Source organism: Balaenoptera musculus, chromosome 4 (assembly GCF_009873245.2).
Source record: "Balaenoptera musculus isolate JJ_BM4_2016_0621 chromosome 4, mBalMus1.pri.v3, whole genome shotgun sequence".
Lineage (NCBI taxonomy): Eukaryota > Metazoa > Chordata > Mammalia > Artiodactyla > Balaenopteridae > Balaenoptera > Balaenoptera musculus.
Window position 1 is genome coordinate 117,033,933 of NC_045788.1, and position 17,406 is coordinate 117,051,338.

A 17,406-nucleotide genomic window follows, 5' to 3' on the forward strand; every position below is an offset into this window, starting at 1 on the left:
CAAGCAAGGTGGTTAACAGATAATTGTTTGGCAACTGGGATATTAGGTGATGTGTCATCTAGGCAGTGATACTTTTGTAATATTGTCTGTTGTATAGACCGTATTTCATTTATATCAAACCTTTGGAAAATATACCTTACTTCTCCAGAGCCTAGCAGTGACTGACACATGTTTGAATGAAAGAAGTAGGCAGAGAATATCAATATTCATTTACGTAATGATTAGTTAAGGATTAAAGTACATTCCAGCATAAGGGCTTCTGACAGCCTTTTGCTTAAACCACACTTGACTTTTCCCTTCGGGCGAGTTTACTGCTTGTGAAATTCCTAGAAAGACCAGAGACATAGAAAGGAGCTGGGATTCGGGACCCAAAGCGGTTTTGGGACGTTATGCGGCCTGGAGGGAAATGTTTTGTCTTGGAGGAGTTCGGAAAGCCAGCGATCTAACAAATTCTGGGCACAGAGAGAAACGCTGCCCTCCGGCCCTCGGCTTGGAGCATCGCGGAGCGAAGGGCATACGTCGCGCAACCTGCCGCAGGGGCGGCTCCGAGGCCCGGCCCGCGTGGCGCTCTCTCGCTCCACCCCCGGGGAGCGCGGGGGCGGGGGCGGGGCTCCGGGCGGCTCCGCCCCGCCCCGCCGCCCCGCGGGGTCATAATGTAGGGTTAGGGCGGCCGGCGGCGGGGCTCGGCGGGGGAGGAGGCCGCCGGGCGGGGGCGGGGTGACGACGGTTGGGGGAGGGGAGGAGGAGTCGCGGCGGGAGGAGGACAGCGCCATTCCGGCCGCTCCCTCTGTCCCCTCTCCCTTCCCCGCAGTGGCCCGCGAGCCGCCAGCCGAAGGAGCGCGCGCGTGACGAGTCCGGGATTGCTCGCGCCCTACCGCGCCGAGCGTTCGCCGCCCCGCTCATGGCCCGGGCCGCGGCCGACGAGCCGCGCTAAGGCGGGCACGCGCGGAGTCGTGGGGCCGCCGCCCGTTGGCCCCTCGCTGTCCGCACCCTCGCCGCCAGCCCGCGGTGCCCGCGCACGCCGGCCGCCATCGCCTTCGCGCCTGGCTGGCGGGGGGCGCTGTCCTCCCCGGCCGTCCGCGCCGCTCCCTGGAGCTCGGCGAGCGTGGCAGTCAGGGCCGGCGGAGGGCTCGAGGAGCCGGACGCCGCCGCCGGTATCGCCGCCGGCTTGTGCGGGGGCCATGACCGTGGAGCAGAACGTGCTGCAGCAGAGCGGCGGCCGCAGAAGGTGAGGCGAAGCCGCGAGCCGGCGCGGCCCGGCCCCGCTCCTCCTTCTGACGTGCCGCCCTCACCCGCCTCGACCGGGACTCCCCGGCCTCCCCCGCCGCCGCCCGGGCCTCCTCTGCCCCGGGCTTCCCCCTCGCTGCCCCCCGCCCCTACCCGCTTTGGGGGCGTCGCGCCCAGTTCCGGGCTGCTTGTGGAAAGCGGGGTGTAGTTAGCGGGTTTCAGTCCACTTCCTTTTTGCCGATTGTTTTCCTGTAACAGACGGTGCTGGGTATTGGTTGAGCGCGACCTCACGTTCCTACACTCCTCTGTATGGCTTCTTAATTAAACTTTATCTTCCTCTTCTTTTTAAAAAAAGGAATAGCCGGTTGTCATCCCTTCTGAACCCAGTTTTTATTTCCAAGGTAGGAGCATTCCAGGCCTGCTATTTTGCAAAAGGGTCTCCACCAGCATTGAATAGCCGGCCTGGCGGGACAGGTACATTAACCAGGTAGACTCAGTGTAAAAGCAGAGGCTTTGCTTGGTTCCTTTTCCTTCCTCCCTCCCTCCCTCTCTTCCTCCCTTCCTCCTTTCCTTCCCTTCCTTCCTTTCCTTCCTCCCTTCCTTCCTTCCGTTTCTTTTTCTTTTCTTTTTTTCTTTTTTGAATATAGAAACTGTCCCTTAAGGAAACCTTTCTGGCCATGTTTATTCCAGGAATCCTTTGTCCCCTAAGTTTGACCTTGTTCCATCGTTCACCCTTTACTCTTGCCTCAGTCACACATTCAAATGGTCACTCACTTAAGAAAAAAATCTGGGTTTGTGAAGCTTCAGATCTTTTATGTTAAGTAATGAGAGATGCTACTTTTTTTCTAGGTTTTGCTTTCAGAATCTCAAGTGCACTATCACGGCTTGCACCATATCCTGAAAAGTAGTTGGTTGTGACTTAATTTTTTGGGGGTGGGGGGGGGTGGTCATTGGTGTGAAAAGCATTTTGGACAAAAGGAAAAGATTGCTTTACTCGTCTTGGAATTATGGGGGTAACCAGCGTTTACAGAGAGCAGCTACCAAAAGTATATTTGATTTTTCTGGCAGAGTAGTGAATGCCCCACCCTGCTGTAGTTTTGGCATTGTTATATCCTACCTGTGCTTGATTTTAGAATAAGGGCTGCTGTCCTGCTGACTGTGTATACACCCAGCTTGCTAAGTTTTTGCTTTGAGATTATTTTTAGAATTTTATTATAGTACTTGAGGTAATTGAAGATGCTCAAGAATTTTGGAAAGCAAGGATAGTGCATTGTTAGTTTAGGCACTTTGGGAAAGTTGTCTTTGGAGCTCTTGTGTGCTGTACTGGTTAATTTAGAAGACTATTGCAGACTGCAGTTTATTTACAGTGGAATAATTCTAGATTTAATAATGGGAGTTTAGAACAGTTTATCTCCTAATCCCCTCCATTCTGTTTGGAATACCTTAAACTTTAGTTTTTGATGTTGAGTACGTGACAAAGTGTTAATACTTAGAGGAGGATCTTGTGGTCCTATGTATACTAAGCAATATTTAATAGGTTTGGTGTCGCTTCTGTTTATAGTTCTCTTCAAAGTTGAATATTAAAGCCTATGTGTTTCAAAGTGGGAAATATAACTCATATTTTTCACATCTCTTAAATTTGAACATTGGCAAGAAATTTGTGAGTTTTTTAAATTGATTTTGGACTAAAGTACTTCTTTAGCATAAAATTAGGTAATGCAGATCTGCCCAATTCAGAGGTTTATGCATAAAATTGTGAATCAAGAATCAAATTACTGAAAGTGATCTTGGCCACCAAGTCCAGTTTCCTAGTTTACTGAGTCCCCTCCTTAAACAAAGGGAGTAGTTGTTAGTCTAAAATATTACCATTATGATGCTGTTTTTAGTGTGTGTCTGTCAGATCATCTCCCTGATACTGTGGACATTTTTTTAGAGCAATACAATTGCATTTATTTTTATACTTCCATCATGGTGTTTATGTATTATTTTTAAAAGAAACATGTAATGTGTTTGCTTTCTATATTAATATACTATTACTTTGTTACTCAGAACTATTTAAAAATATTCATATAGGTTCAAATACCTTAAACCATCCACTTAAAATGAATTGACAATTTAAATCCACCATGCTAGTAACTAGGAAGTAGACTTCAAGCTAGTAACTAGGAAATGAACTACTTTAGAAGAAACAAAAGTGAAACCCTTTGCTTTTAAATTAGAAACTTTATGAATTATTAGTAAAACGAGAAGTGTCTAGTGCATATTGCATAACCAAAATCTTAGCCTGTTTTCTGCTCTCCTTTAAAAAATTGTGTGTTGTATGCTCATATATAATATTAGCTTTATACAAAGAGCCGTATTTTGGTAGTTGGAACAGTTTTCTATTTTTCAAGATTTTTTTTTCTTCCAGAAGGATGTATGATTAAAAAAAAAAAAAAAGCACAACACTCATATGTCTTTTGTCACCTACAGAGTAGCTTGTCACAGGGTAACATAAGGCAAGGGCTGTCTTTTCCTCTGATGTGTTCTTTGCTTGATTGCTCAAGTTTAGCCATGGCAGGGAGTTATGAGATTAAGTGTAACTGCAGAGAGCTGTTTTTTTGAGGTTTAAGATGATACAGGTGAGGTGGAGTTGGCAGCAGATTAGCTACAGTTAAATTCTGTCATAATTTTGTTCTTGAACATGTGTATTCAGCCTTTGTGCTTGATATTTACCTAAGTGTAGGATCCTTGCATCTCAGAAATTTGATTCATAGATTCAGGTCCCAAATAAGGAATTTTTTTAAAAAAATACATCTTTATTGGAGTATAATTGCTTGACAATGCTGTGTTAGTTTCTGTTGTACAACAAAGTGAATCAGCCATATGCATACATATATCCCCATATCTCCTCCCTCTTGAGACTCCGTCCCACCTTCCCTATCCCACCCCTCTAGGTCATCGCAAAGCACCAAGCTGATCTTCCTGTGCTATGCTGCTGAGTAGCATTGACATATATACACTACCAAATAAGGATTCTTTAGGGCAGCAAAATAGAAGCCTTCCTCCCAGGGACCAAGTTAATTTGTAGAGTTAAGTGAGCTGGATACTGTTTTCATTAAATGTATCCTCCTGAGTTGAATAAAATATAAGGTTCATAAGGGAAGGTATTTTGCCTATTTCGTTTCACCCTAGGGCTTAGAACAGCTCCTTGCACGTAGTAGGTTTCAGTAAATATTTGATGAATGAGTGAGTGTTTTCTAAAAGGAATGCAAGCGCAGGGGTTATTTTAGTTCCCTAACTGAATCTCACAATTTAACATTATTGAGAATCGATGAAAGCTCGAAAGTGTGGACAACTGTTAGAATATAGGCCGTGTAGTGAAAAGACTAGGATGTGGGTTAATCTAAATCACCTTTCTATGACCTTGGGCAAGTCATTAAATGCCTCTGAATCTTCTTTTAAAGCCTTAAAGTTAGTATGATTAGACATGAGCAACTTTTTAAGATCTGAGTGTTTAGTGGAGCTAAGCGTACATTTATTCCAGACAGGGAGGATAAGAAAGAAATAGAGGATGGAGGCAGAAGGAATCTTGTGGATCAACAGTCGACTTTCACTTAGTTATACTGGGGGTTAGGTGGGAAGGATGTCACAGATTAACCAAATTAAGAGTTAAAACTTGCAAAACAATACAAGCTGAATTCAGGGTAAATTTCTTAGTTAAAAAAATGTAGTATTTTCTAATTTAGGTATTATCTAAAGTTATAAAAATATAATACAACATTTCAAGGGACAGTTAACATTATATAAATCACTCTAAACATTATATAAAATGGATATTCTTTAGTATGAAATAGTTGGTTATCTTGGTATTAGCATAAGACTTGGTTTGCAGAGAGAAAGGGATCCAGCTGCTTATTCCCTTTTTACTCCTTTCTTTTCTCACCTAATTTTGATTCGTTATACTAACATTGTATCCAGCTGCCTTAATGAATTTTCATTAGTTCTAATATTCTGTTGATATTCTTCAATATTCTTTGTATGCAGGCCATATCATTTGCAAATAATTATCATCTGACCTCCTCTTTGTCAATCTTTACACCTCTTTACTCATAAACTATTTTATTGTTTTAGCTAAGATTACAGAATACTACTAGGGTTAATACTAGTTTCTGTTATGTATTGTTTCATTGTAATATGAAATGTCCTTACAATTATAAGTTTTTAAAATGCTTTGAAATCAGATTTAGATGTTGACTCTTTATCAAATGTCTTTTTTTTTTTTTTGCAACAACCGATGATATTTTGTATGTCAATAATAAGAACGATTGTTAACAGAAGGAATATTTACTATGTACTATGTTAAGAAATTGTGCTAAGAGTTTTATAAGTTTTTTTCATTTAATCTTCCCAACCACTTTTTTAGGTGGAGACTTTTTTTTTTTACCTTCATGTCGCAGTTGAGGAAACAGTAATAGAGAAGTTAAGAACTAAAGCAACATTTCATTGTTAGTATATGTTAAGAGTGGGATTTAAACTCTGGGCCACGCGACTCAGGGGCTTCTGCTGTTAACCATTAATCTGTATTGCTTTCTGGCAAAATCACATTCAGTCGTGATGCCTCCAAATTCAGTATACTAAATTTAAAAAAAATTAGAATTTTTGTTTTTAAATGAGATTGGTTACAAGGTTTGCTTTTATATGTATATGGGCTATTAAGGTTAGCTCATAAAAGCATTAGAAAGCTTTTTGTTTTTTTCCTACACTTTTGGAATTGTTTAGTGTAGCATTAGGTTAAACCATTCAAAATTTGTAGCTTTTAACTATTTTTGATCTTTCAACCTAAGTACTTGTTACTTTGAAGTTTTGATGAATAGGACTATATTAGACTGACCATTTTATTTAGAGCAAGTTTTAGTTACGCTTTCCAAATTTTGACTGGTATCTTTAAAATTTTTTCTTTCATTGTTTAAAAATATTTTTTGTTTTGCTTTTTTTGTTGCATTTTTAAAATTGTGGATTCTTAGTTTCAACACAATTGAAACAGTGCGTTTAGAGAATATGATTTGTAATAGTTTTAGAATTTTATTAAGAATTTCTTACAACTAAGTACATGAGGTTTTAATGATCATATGAAAAGGATATGTATTTTTTGAGAGTTATAGAGTTCTATATTTATATATTAAATGAACACTTATAGTGTCATTTGAATATTTCATTTTTTTTTCTTTATGTATTAAGTTCTGAGAGAGATTGATGTCTCTACTTTTAATGTAATTTCATCAAATTATCTTTGTATTTCTAATGGATCGAATCCAAACTTGTGTTTTTGCTGGTCTTTTAGTAAGATTTCATCGTTTACATATATATAGTGATAACAAATTTAATCTTTTTATTGCCCTCTGACTTTCATTTATTTAAAGAGCTTTTTCTGCTCTTTTAATTCTAAACAAATATATTTAAACATATTTTTCTGTAAATAATTAATAGTTTTCTCTCCTTCCCTGTGCCCCCAATAAGATAAGACTGTTTAGCATATTTTTACTTACAGCATTCTTGATTTTGTTGGGATAATATGGAATTCTAATTTAAATGATGGTATTTAAATTTTTTGCAATATACCTTACATCAAAAATATTACTTAATTGTGTTACATGTTAGTAGCTAATAAGTTTTTTAAAAATAGGTATTTAGGTGTTTAATTTTAACTATGTTTTTCTGTGTAGTTTAATACCGTTTGATTTTTTTTTTGTAGATAAGTTGTTAACTCTCTGTATAAGCTTATAAGATTTCTTCTTTGGTTTCAAAATTGAGAAATTTCACACGTGTGTGTGTGTGTGTGTGTATTTTTAACCATCCTGGCGAGGATTTTTGATCTGAAAACTTTAGTGTTCTTCTCAGGAAAAAGATATATATTTAAGAATTATTACTTCTACTCTATTCCTTTTTTCTTTCTCCTTCTGAAACTACATCATTTGAATATTAGATACCATTCATCTCTCTACCTTGCTTCAAATTTCATAATTTCTTTCCCTTTTTGCTCTATGTGCTAGGATAACTTTTTACTTTGTCTACATTATAATTTTTGTAATGCCAATTCTGTATTTACTCCCTCCACAGGTGGTCAGATACTTTTTTGTGGGTTTGTTTTAATAATGTATACACTAATTGGTTCTGAAGTACACAGAATCGAATTAATCATAAATGTTGGATCATGATCAGCTATCTATGCAAATATGTTTTTATTTACTTATGAAATAGCATATTAATCTTTAATGATAAGCACACATTGAATGCACTACTTAAAACACAAGTGAGAACTTTGAAAGTAACCTATATCTAACCATATAGTCCCCTCATCGCATCCCTCTATTTTCATTTGAGATTGTAATCAGCTTGAATCCTGTCTTCATTCTCCCCTTGAGTTCCTTTTTATTGCCGCTCTGAATTCCTGAAGGTATATATTTTTAATTTTAGTTGTTTTAACTTTGGAAACTTTTTTCACCTTGATATATAAGTGAAATTCATCTATATAGTAATAAGAATTTTAAAGTTATGTTTGTAACATCTAGACCTTATACTGTCTGTAGTTAATTTTTTGTACCTGGTGTGAGGTAGTGATCCAATTTAATTTTTATTTTGTATATGATTTTTTGTTGTTGTTAATCTTACCTTATTGAAAAGATAATGCTCTCCCCCACTGAACTGACATACCATCTCTGTCATATATAAAAGCTTTATGGAATGCTTTTTTTCACCCTCTGCTGTTTTGTTCCGTCATTCGTTTTGTGAATGCCATCCTGTCTTCGTTGCTTTGGCTTCATAGTAACCTCTAGTACTGAAAAAATAAGTTTGCCCCTCTTCTTCCGAAGTGTTATAGTACTTTATCTTCCTTAGAAAGTTTAGAATAATTTTACCAAGTTCTCTGAAAAACCCTGTTTGAGTTTTTTAGTAATTTTATTGAATCTATATACCAATTTGGGATCATTAACATCTTTATGATATTGAGTCTTTCTATCCATGAACAGGGTATACTTCTTTTTATTTAGGTCTTCTTTAATTTTTTTTTTTTTAGTTTATAATTTTAACAGTAGAATTCTTACACATTGTTTGTCCTATGTAGTTGATACTTTCTGATAACAATAATACGTGGTGCTTTAAAATGTTTGTTACTTGTTACTGGTGTGTATGAATGCAGCTAGCTTTTGTATAGTGATCTTATATTTAGCCACCTTGCTAAACTTTACTCTAAAACTTTCATAGATAATTTTAGAATTTCTACATAAAAGATCATATCATAAATAAATCATGACAGTTTTATTTATTTACAGTTTCTATGCCTATAATTTCATTTTTTCTTATACTAGGTAAGACATATGATAAATGTTGATTAGAAGTGATAATAGTGGATGTTTTTGTTTTATTGCTGCTTTTATTATTTTTTTTAAATTTATTTATTTTTTCGGCTTCATCCCCCAACAAATGAACAAATGGTTTGGTTTATTTTCTTTCTTGTTTTTTACTCTTGTGGACTAAAACATGCCAATCTACTCTGGGACACTGATAGTATAAGATCACACCCTTAAATGTAATAATTTCCAAGCTAATGTCACCCTAGGAGACCTTTATAAACAGCTATCCAGAGTTTTCTTGCTACACCCTGATCTTGTCATAGTGAAACAGAGCAGGACCCTATGGTCCTTGCCCCACCCCCCCCCGCCATGTCCTTAGCCTGCCTTTGTAAAAAATTAATTAATTAATTAATTAATTAATTGGCTGCATTGGCTCTTTGTTGCTGCACGGGCTTTCTCTAGTTGTGGCGAGCGGGGCTACTCTTCGTTGTGGTGCGCGGGCTTCTCATTGCAGTGGCTTCTCCTGTTGTGGAGCACAGGCTCTACGCACGTGGGCTTCAGTAGTTGCGGCATGTGGGCTCAATAGTTGTGGCTCGTGGGCTCTAGAGCGCAGGCTCAGTAGTTGTGGTGCACGGGCTTAGTTGCTCTGCGGCATGTGGGACCTTCCCGGGCCAGGGCTCGATCCCGTGTCCCCTGCATTGGCAGGCAGATTCTTAACCACTGCACCACCAAGGAAGTCCTAGCCTGCCTTTTGTCTGTGGAAAAACTTACCGATGACTTCATTTTAATCCTCCTCCCTTATTTTCCCCATGATTTCTCCATCCAGTTTTAGTAATGTTTTATGGTATCTCTGTAAACTGCCTCACATCCCTCTTTATTGCTGCTTTTAAAGGACAGTTCATTACTTTGGTACCTGATGTACTTCTAAAGTATTTCTCTTGGACAAATACATAGGAGTGGAATTGTTGTAAGATATGGCTAAATGGTTATTCAAAGTGGTTGTACCATTGTACATTCCCATCAGCAATGTATGAGAGTTCCAGTTGGTCTATATCTTTGTTAACACTTGGTATTGTCAATTTTTATATTTTAGCCATTTTAGTGAGTATGTAGTGGTACCTCACTGTGGAGTCAGTATGTATTTCCCTAATGACTAATGGTTTTGGACATCTTTTCATGTGCTTATTGGCTATATTTATATGACTTTTAAGTATTGTTTCTCATATATTATTCAGTTTTACATTCTCATAGGATCAGCAATAACAAAAGCTACTTATTTTTCCAAGTCTGAAAATGGCAAAAAAGTTAAAGATGTTCCTAGAGGTAAAACACTTAGGAGCATGTACTGATATGCTTACAAAACAAAATGAAATTGCACCATTTTTCCTTCACTTTATATTTTTTAAAGTAATACCTCATAAAGAATGCTCACTACTGAGGAATGAAAAGCCTTTTCTTCTTCATGCCTCAGACTAGCATTAATCTCTTTAATAGCACACACAAGAATAATCTTTATGGTGTGTATTTTTTCCCACAGGGTACAAAAATACTTTCACATTGTAGTTAGCTTGGAAGTTTGGAAAGAACTTGGGGGACCAGTGATGGGGTGGGATGAACTGTGGACAGGTAAACAATTGAGCAGAGAAAGACTTTTCTTATGGTTTTTGGTCCATGTGAGAATAAGACAGAAGAATAGCTTGTTTTGAACTAGAAACTTATTATTTGTTGGGTTTTTGTTGGTGTTGTTCAGCCTGGAAGTGGCTCTGTTGGGGTGAGTGGCACTAGCTTTGAGGACAGGATTGGCTGCAGAGCTGAGAGCTAGGTTCTTAGTGAAGAGGAAAGATGTGGGGGAGGAGTGTAGAGAGAGGGACCAGGAATGAAGAACCATTAGTGGCCAGGATCTGATGCTGTGCTTGCACTAATGTGAGAACCAACCATACACTTGCATATACAAAAGTTTATGCATCATAATTTGAGCCAGAATACATGCAAAATCAAATGTCTCATTTCTTTGAAATGGAGCTACAGAAACAAGCTTGGGCTGGAGGTGTGGGGCTTGCTGTATCCTCCACTGAGGCCTCTGAGCTGGTCTTGGTGTGTCAGAGAGAGGGCCCCTAAAGTCTTCCCATGAGGCCTTAGAGAAAGACTTTGGGTCAGGACAGGGCCAAGGAAGTGGGTTGAAAGGAAATTAGCAGCAGTCCACTGCCTCAGGTCTAAAATTTCCAGCTTTTGGAGGGAAGAAGGAGCTCTCTGCACAGGCCTCCTGGGGTCATGGACACTCTTTGTGCCTGTTCTAGTTGTACCATACATATTCTCAGAACTGACTTCCGGGCTTCTTCCCCAGTGGGGCTGGGACTTCAAGTTGGTAATAAGCCTGCAGAACTAATAGAACTGATAATATTTCCATTTTTGCTTGTGGCATCAGAGGGAGGGCACCCAGTGAATCTGAGCATGTGAAGCTTTGGTGGGATAGAGAAGGAAGCATATGAGCATATGTGGTGGTTATTTATACTTATGGTTACACAAGAACTTAACCATTCTGGTGTTGATAACCTAATTGGTTATCTTTTTATATGTTTATGGACCATTGAGGGTTTTTTCCCCGTGAAATTCACATTGTTTCTGTTTTTTTTCTTGGGGGGGAGATTGTTTTACCTTTTTTGATTTGAAGGAGTTCTTTATAGTTTATATACTACTTTTTTTTTCCAACTTACATATTCTGCAAATACCTTTTTCCGTTTATCAGTATGTCTTTTTACTCCCTTTATGTTGTTCTTTCATGAGTAGGAGTCCATTTTGATTTAATCTTATATGTAATTAGTTTCCTTTATTTTGATCTTTCATACCTGTTTCATAAAGATATTCTCTTTTATTGCCGTGTAATCTTTTTCTTGTTTTGCTTTTGGTATTTAAGTCTTATTCCAATTGGATTTGAATTTTGCATGTCTAAGTAGGTGTCCGAGTTGATTTTTCTCATCTGGAGAACCAGCAGCTTTATTGAAAAGTTTCTCCTTCCCATTAATACTCCACTTGATGGCAGTATTTTTTTATCCTTGAGTTAGGACTGTTTTAAAGGAAGACAAGAAAGGAGGTTTCTGGAACTCTTTCTTGAACTAAAGTATTTTTATTATAGTTTTACTGAAGCTTGCATAAATATAAAATAGACATACATTTATTATGTTCTATTGTGTAGCTTTTATGCACTAAAACCAAAAACCAACTGTTAACTCAGATGTAACCAAAATTTAAAAACCAGAATAACAAGGTTAGCTTAATTTGACAGATGGTAGTGTTTTACAGAAGCTAACTTGGCAGTTGCAGCTTCAGCCAAGGAAAGTAATATATGTATATCAGGATATTCTTGTAAAATATCTTTATTAACATTCGGAGTAGATTTTATTGCTGTTGTCATCCACATTCCATCTGTGACCCTGGTACTTATTTGATAGCCTTTGTCTTAAGAGTAGTGTTCTCAGCCTTTTTGTTGTCACATCTTCAGAGATGTGCCGCCAAGTATGATCATAGTTTAAAACTGTTTTTTTTGCTATAGCTTAGTAAATGTATTGTAATTATTCTAGTATCTCTTAAGCAGAATGTTGAACTGAACAGGTTTTGTGATTTAGTGTAGAGTGGAATACACTTGCTGTGAATAAGAGGTAACAATTATAGCTTACTTTTAAGTTAGTGCCATATAACTATTATGTATTGGAACTTGTCAATATTTTGCCTGTGAGCATGTCTTAGTGCCTGGATAATCAAGAGGGTGAGATACTACTGTGCAGTGTGATAACTCCTTTTGCAGATACCATGCGACAGTACTGTTGTACTGGAATAATAATTGTGTTGTAATTATTACCACTTCCTTTAGGAGTTGTTGAATTTTGTTGTGGTGAAAGTTTTAAACCTTTTCAAGTATGCTGCCAAAAATATTTAATATTTGAACAAGTTCTACAAACACAAAGAAGTTGAGAATTGATGGGTAAGAAGACAGTAGCAAGTAGGCCTAGCTATGGGCAAGATTTTTGTAAGCTTGTCAGCTTTTGCTGTGTACTATCAGTACATATATTTAAACTATTTACATTTGGGCAATACAGCATGGTAAAATTCGGCTGTTAATACCATATACTGTGTGTCTGCTTAACTGTAGGAGTTTTTCAAGGTTTAGTCTTCGATTTTCTGCTTTTTTCTTTGCAAGCTTTGAGAGATTATGTAGTTTCTCAGTCATATATGTTCACTACTACCAAGTTTGTATTTTCAAAATAAAATTTTCACCCTCACATAAACTCTTGTTTCAGGTTTTCAATTCCTGTTATACATTTCTGCCTAGATACCCAGTCGACTCTCATTATCATGTCCATCCATTCATTTCTTCTTTGTCTTAAGCAGATAGAGAAATAAATAATACACTATAAAAAAGCTTATAGTTTGGTGGGTGGGAGCCAGAAATGCATATATTATATTAGAAGTTAAGTGAAGTATATACAGGATATATTGGTAGGACCAAGGAGAGGATCTAAGAACAGGAAAGGCCTCATAGAGGAGGTAATGTTGAAGATGTATGGGGAGATTGAAGGTAGCATTCTAAACGAAGAGAAGTCCATGAGCAAGGACAAAGAAACAAAACAATTTGGTGCCTTCTGTTATCTACAAGTAGCTGTACGAGGCTAGGTGTGGTAAAATAAAAAGTAAATATTTAGTCTTTTCCCCTGGTTTCTGCCACAGAAATTTACTGTCTTTTGTATGCTAATGAGATAACTCCTGGTTGGGGGACTAGATAGTTTCAGGATGGGGGCTGTGCCTCAGAAAAACCAACCACTATGATTAGCGAGTTAGAACTTTCAGCCCACTCCCCAGTTCAAGGAGGAGAGAGGGACTAGAGATTGAGCTCAGTCACCAATGGCCAATGATTTAATTGATCTTGCCCACATAATGAAATCTCTGGTGCCTTATACACTTTTAATAAGTGCTCAATAAGCGGTGGTTCTTGGATAGCACTTACCATTTATGGTTAATTTTCCTCTTCCTATTGTTTTTGAGACTTATTCTCTTAAAAGTACAGAATTGCATCATTAACGTATTATTAGAATACAAAAATTGCTTTTAAGGAAGTTGTATGAGTAAGAGTCCAGTTAGGACACAGAAACTACACAGTAATTTGAACAGGGAAAGCTTAATACAAAGAAGTATTGACTAGTAATAGATGATTGACTGCTAAAGTGCAAAGAGAACTCTAAAGAATAAAGGAAGGAATACATTTGGGAGAGGTCTTACCAAGCTCCAAGACTGAGATTCAGTTCTTATTGGAGAGGTTGTGATTGAAGCCCACTGGATGGAAGACAAGTTTGCTGAGGTGCTGGAGGCTGAAGGCTTCTGCAAAGGGCTCTTTTATGGGTCTGGCAAAGAAAGCTTTATTAAACCTAACATTATATCTAGAAGAATGGAGTTCCTAATAGTCAGTAGGATGTATTATGAATGTAATTAGTGTGACCAAATACTGTGTTTGCTTTAAGGAATTGTTTGTGACACATATAGCTGCTAGGAATTATGTAGTATTCTAGTCTGAAAGTTCTACGTAGAGCATGCTTATTTTGTTTTATTAGTATAAGGGATTTTATTTTTGGACTGAAAGTTAATTATGAAAATTTAAGTACAGAAACCAAGAGACACATAAAGATTTAATCAGACACAAAGATTTTATATATCTTAGACAGGTATATTAGGAATCAGCCAGATCATTAGCATCAAAAACAAGTTAAATATATACTTTATTTAAACTGAAAACATAGCAGTTCAAGGATATGATTTGATTCACAAAAGTTTTGTTTACCCACATTTTCCATAATATAGGCATTCTAATTTAAAAACACAGTTCCAAAAGATTTTGCAAGTTGGATTTTTGGACCTCTAAATGCATATTGCCATAGAAACCATGTTTCATGGTATTAGGTTCTTATTTGGCCAAGATATGTATTTAACTTTGTGTGAACTTAGCTTATAGCGCTGTGTAACAGTATATTTGGGGAAAATTGTGTTTAGAGTTTCTACTTCTGATGCATGTCTTATATCTGCCAGTTAATAGGGATGGAAGATTCTATTAGGGGCATGGACATCATGCAGATGTTAGATTGGTTGAAGGGCTGGAGTGGAAGGTAAGGGTATGAACTCTTAGGTGAGGAAGCATGGAAACAAACATTTATTGAGGGCGAACAAAGTATCTCATTTCTTCACTTTCTTCTTATTTTTTTGGGGGGGGCATTACATAATGCTTAAGATTGTAGCTCTGGGGCTTCCCTGGTGGCGCAGTGGTTGGGAACCTGCCTGCCAATGCAGGGGACACGGGTTCGAGCCCTGGTATGGGAAGATCCCACATGCCGCGGAGCGGCTAGGCCCGTGAGCCACAATTGCTGAGCCTGCGCGTCTGGAGCCTGTGCTCCACAACAAGAGAGGGCGCGATAGTGAGAGGCCTGCACACCGCGATGAAGAGTGGCCCCCACTTGCCGCAACTAGAGAAAGCCCTCGCACAGAAACAAAGACCCAACACAGACATAAATAAATTAATTAATTAATTAATTAAAAAAAAAAAAGATTGTAGCTCTGAATTCTATAAAAAGGTGGGAAAAGACTAAATTCAGAATTTCTAGCATTTCTAAGGCTAAATGTAAATAGTGAAAAATAAAAAAGCATACTTTTAGATTTATACATCCGTAGAGGTATGTGATTAATTTATTTTAATAAATAAAAAATAAAGTGCTGTTAACCCAGCAAGACTGAGATAAACCTTAACTCTGTGGCAGTAGAAAATACAGGATACCCCAACTATTCTTGAGATTAATATGTAAATTATTTGCAGTTGGGAATTTGAACAATATTGTACTGTACACTCTCCTTCAGGCAGGATTGACAGGACCAGAACTAGGTTATAAAGTGTTCTGTGAACTTCTAGGTGCAATGTAGGAAAGTGTAGAAAATTTGCTAAGTGGCATGATTTACGCATGCTTCTCGTTCCCATCTCCAGTAATTAGTTTGTACCTCCTTCCTGTGGATGAGTTCAAGCCCTGTGATCTGACTTACTCCAGTTCACCTCTGCAAACTCTGCTATATTCATTTATTCAGTCAATATTTATTGAGTTCCTATCGTGTGCCAGACACTGTACTAGTTAGTTACCAGGAACACAGTGATGAGCGAAATAGACAGTCTTGTGCTCTCTTCGATTTAGAGTCTGGTGATTAACATAGTATGTTATTACAATCTGTGGTGTCAGGGGAACCTCTAACCTTAACAGAAAGGTTAGACCTTTGAATTAGGAAGTTGAATAGTATTTTGTAGACCCTGATGAAAGAGGGAAGAGGAAGAAGGGGAAAGTAGTGCAGGGTGAAGCTAGAGATAGCTGGGGCATGCAAAGGGTCCTTTAAGCCATGAGAAGGGTTGTACTGTAGGAAAATTCCTCAGAGAGGTCATAGATTATTACATATGAAGGGAAATGAAAGGTCATCATGTTGTCCTCCTTAAAATTACGGATAAAAATAAAAAGCAAGACTAATGAAATGAAGTTTTTTTTTTTTTTCTTATATATCTGGTTAGAGGCAGGTTTGGGTCTTACAAAGATGTACTTGAAGGATATATTATGTACTTGAAATTATCTGTCAATGAAGTTTGGGAACTTTTTGTTACGGTAAGAGATAACATGAAGTAAGGCAGTTCAGTGTTAATTAGGTAGATGCAGAAGGTATTTGTAAAACTAGATATATGTATGGTTATGTACCTTAAAGGCAGTAGTATAGTTAGTCCTTTCATTGATAGGTAACTTTGAAATGTTTACCATTTGGTGCCTAGCAATGCTGATTCTGAAGTTTAGGGCATGTGATTCTGAAGCTTATGAATACTTCGGGATTTTCTATCAAATTGGGTTTTTTTCTTCTTTTCTTAGAAATTTTGAGGTTTTTTTAGAGGTTATTCTAAGAGTTACCGTTTTTTCCCCTGAAGATGGAAACCTTTGTCTTTCTTTCTTTTGCACTAAACCAAGTTTTATTTATATTTAGAAATTCAGTCAAAGGAACCAAGGACTGACTTAAGAGTCACTCACCCCTTAACACAGAAAGCTTTCCTGCCTTGTGGTCATCAGTGCTCCAGTTTTTTTGTACCATTATCTAAGTATTTTATGTCAGCATAGTAATGGATTTTTGGGCTGAGTTTTCATTTTTCACTGAATCTTTAATCTGCAGAATCAGATACCATAGAGAAAATGTGGAAGAGACATGGGCTGTGGAAGTTGAAAAATTAGTCAGTCATTTCTGTCTCTGTACTTATTAGTCTCTTAAATATTCTATTAGTTATAAAATGAGAGTAACTTTCTAGAGGGTTTATGTGTGTGCACGTGCACATGTATTAAATGAGATTATACACCGGAAGCACTTAAAACAGTCTGGCACACAGCAAGAGCATAATAAATGCTTGTCTTCTTTTTTGGGCTTAAGCCAGTGATCCTTTTTTGCATTCTCAAGAAGTTATACCAACGTTAAATATGCTGTAGTCTTACTTAAACAGATTTAAAACAGACCCAGCATTACGTAGGATCAACGGAGGTGGGGGCGAAGGAATTTCTGTGAAACACTCTGATCCTTAACTTTATATTGAAATTACTGATGCCTTCTTCTCCCTGAAGTGCATAGTACTGGATTTTGCATGTAGTAGACACTTAAGGATGTCATCACTCAGTAAAAATTACATCGAGGAAGGAATCTGAAGGCCTGTAGATAGTCTTGGTTTGTTTGCTTATTGATTTTTGTGGTGTTTGCAAGCCATTGAATCTCTTTGAACATTGTGTCTTGCTCTTCTTGGTCCAGCAGT

At 37.8% G+C, this 17,406-nt stretch overlaps 1 protein-coding gene across 2 annotated transcripts in view; it reads left to right on the forward strand.

Moving 5' to 3' along the window:
* The first annotated feature begins 962 nt into the window (after positions 1-962).
* USP25 (ubiquitin specific peptidase 25) overlaps positions 963-17,406 on the forward strand; it is a 144,992-nt gene continuing 128,548 nt past the window's right edge. For both annotated transcript variants that reach the window (XM_036851646.1, XM_036851647.1), the window contains exon 1: positions 963-1,228. The gene's annotated coding sequence lies outside the window, so the exon portion shown is untranslated. The remainder of the gene's footprint in view (positions 1,229-17,406) is intronic.